Here is a 3,134-nt window from a genome sequence, read left to right on the forward strand (position 1 = left end):
TTTGAGTCAGCTACTCTGGTAGAGGGAAATTGTTTATCAGTAAAATGGATCTGCTTCAGTTTGATCTATAGACTGAGAAGATCCTCCAATACAACACTAGTCTAACATTGACTTTCTAAGATTATGTTTATCTGTGGGAAGTAAAATTTTCTTATTTTCCTTTTTCATGAGATGGCTGAGACAAGGTCTTACTCTGTGTCGCCAAATGGCCCGGCATTCGCTGCATAGTAAAGCTTGGCCTTCTGTTCAGGCCTCCTCCTGATAGTGGCTCTTCAGCTATGGAATTACAGGTATGAGCCATGAAGCTCACCTTGTAAATAGAGTATATATGACTACTATTAAGCTGGTCTTCTGTGCTTGGCATTTTGACTGTGGTTGGCCAGAACAGAACAAGGATCCCTGGGATCCCTAATGATCAATATTATGGAAGAGACAGTGGGGAAACTTGTAATCAAAAGTTCACTGACACACCTCAGCCATAGATGAGAGTTCATAACTGACATGTTTAAACAAAACCAAATACAGTCTAGAACATAAAAGCTCACAAAGGTGACCACAAGCAAGATAATAGTGTGGGTAGCTCTGGTCTCAGGGTGGCCTCACTGGGCCTGGCTGGGGGTGTGAATATGCTTCAGTCTCTGGTGGTATCTGTGCAGGAGAATCACCATGGAGGCACTGGTCCACACCATGAGGCAAATGGACACGGTGTCATGAGCAAACCGCAAGGAGGCCATGCCTATATTGAAATTAGAGGTGGAGAAGATCCACTTCCTTTTAAAGTCAGTGCCGTTGAGTGTGTTCTGAGGACCAGTGACCTTCATGGGAATATAGATATTATCTAAGAGACTGAACAGCCAGCAGGCGCAACAGGAATAACCAACAGTGCCCTGGGCGCTTCCCCTGAGCATCACCCTACCCCAATTCCCAGGAACAAGAGTGACGAACTGATAGATGCTCAGGACACACATGGAGCACAAGCTTGTGTCTCGAGCCACCAGGTGAATGTAGTACTCAAGTTTACACTGAAGGTCAGACAGAGGCCTCCTTGGAACAAAAATCATATTTGATGGAAACACAGTGGTAAGGAGAATAAGGAAGTTAGCCAGAGCTGTGATTTTCAGAATCACCTGTGTGGGCCTCTGTCGAGAACCAGTTAAGTTTGGTGAGAAATTATGGAAAGAACAGAATCAAGTTACCTACAATGCCATTCCCAACTTGGAAAATCAAGAAGGACCTGAAAAGCCAGGTCCTCAGTGACTTTCAGGATTTCATTCTGACAAGACATGGAGAGGGCTTCAGTGTAGACTGAAGTGAAGATCAGCTGGGCTAGTGGTGTTCCCAAGACTCCTCTCGATCGACTGTGCTTGCAAATTGATTTGGAGACTTTTCTCCTAAATGAAAAGTCCTGCATTTGCCACTGGAGCTTCTCCTGAAACCAGGCATTGACATGAAGTCACAATATCATTTTGAGCTTATTGTACTTTCCTTTGCTACAACTGGATTTTGTTTGAATGCTGTAACTGTATTTCTGCTGGTCAACGACACAATGGCATACATTTAACATCATTTGCTCTGACTATGAAACCTAGAAAGTGACAGAGCACGGTCCCATTTTTAGAATTCATTACCATTCTTGGTGGTACTGTGTGCAAATTTATATGCTACCAGTAAAATCATGGGGCTGAATTAAATAGAAAATGAGCTCTCAGCTTTTGAGAAATTTTCACAATATTCATCAACATGACCAAATACAAGATATTTCTGTAAAAGTCAGAGTGTTCTGGTAACACAGATAACCCTAGATTTCCACACTTATCCTACTCAGTATAGAAAAAAAATAGCTCCAGAGGTCAAGGAATTTCATTCATTCGTAATTTACTGTTTCTTAACTGTTATGCTAATACGTTTGATCCTGAACCAGCTTCGTTCAGACACAGAGAAAATCATAAACACTATCACAATTCCACCCTTTCACAGGTTATTTTTTAAATTTAATTAATTTATTTTATTTTTATTTTTATGTGTATGAGTGTATCGCCTGCATGTATGTAAGTGCATCTGTGTCATGCAATATCCACAAAGGACAGAGGAGGGCTTCAGATCTCCTGGAACTGGAGTTACAGATAGTTGTTAGCTGCCGTGTGGGTGCTAGGATTCAAAGCTGGGTCTTCTGCAAGAGAGGCTGGTGCTTTTAACTGTTTAACCATCTCTCCAGCCCCACAGACAGATTCTAAAAGTTAATTATTGCATATCTGTATTTTGTTTGCGTCTTTACTTGCTTCTGCCTTTTATCTAGGAAAGTAACAGACCCCATCCGTCGGCTGAAAATCTGCCACAGCTTGTGGAGATGTCACATTAAATGCCATTTTTATCCAAGTGCCAATCACTAAAATAGAAATTTCTTTGCATTAAAACAGCACAAGTTTTAATGGCATAAATAAACAGGAAGCTTTCCAGAGATGAAAATCCTAATTATGAGTCTTGGACATCAAAGTATCTGTACAGTACAGAAGGCAGAAGTGAGCTTTAAGAAAACAGCCTACAGTTACAAGAATCTTACCTACTCAATGACAGCAATGACAAAAATACTCACCGGGATCCCAGGGTAGCATCAAACATTGTAACTGCAGAAACTCAGCTCTGATTTCCTCTCCCACAGAACATCTCCTCTGTCTATTGGTTTTCCTGAGACAGAATGCAAGAAAATCCTTGCCTGTGCCACGTTTTCTGTGGAGCTCTGTACAGGGGACGGAGGTAAGCCCAGGATACAGAGCTCATAAAGGGACAGGTTACTTGACCTTATGTCCCACAGAGAGAGACCGTTATCATGTCACCTGTGATGTCATTGGCAGGGTCTGCATGGAGAGTTTGGGTCACTTCCAATGAAGGGCAATTTTTATCCCCAGAGCAAATCGCTACGAGCAACTTGTGGTGATTAAGGTTGATATTTGTTAGTGAGATCATAATGAGTGATAGGACAGAAGTTAAAGGGTTTTCTGTGTTTCCTTTGGGAGAATCTAAGTTCTGAAATGATGTAATCAGTTGTGGAGAAACATACTTGAGGGTGGACCCGGGCAGGAGTTCTTTACTGTCAGTGGGTACATTCCACAGTACTCTTTCACTTTCCTAAAACA

The 3,134-nt window shown here is 41.8% G+C and overlaps 1 pseudogene; it reads right to left on the reverse strand.

Moving 5' to 3' along the window:
- Positions 1 to 338: 338 nt before the first annotated feature.
- LOC103744844 lies at positions 339 to 1,411 on the reverse strand (annotated as a pseudogene).
- Positions 1,412 to 3,134: the final 1,723 nt, after the last annotated feature.

This window comes from Nannospalax galili, unplaced genomic scaffold (genome assembly GCF_000622305.1).
Source record: "Nannospalax galili isolate Female #2095 unplaced genomic scaffold, S.galili_v1.0 scaffold842, whole genome shotgun sequence".
Taxonomy (NCBI): Eukaryota; Metazoa; Chordata; class Mammalia; order Rodentia; family Spalacidae; genus Nannospalax; species Nannospalax galili.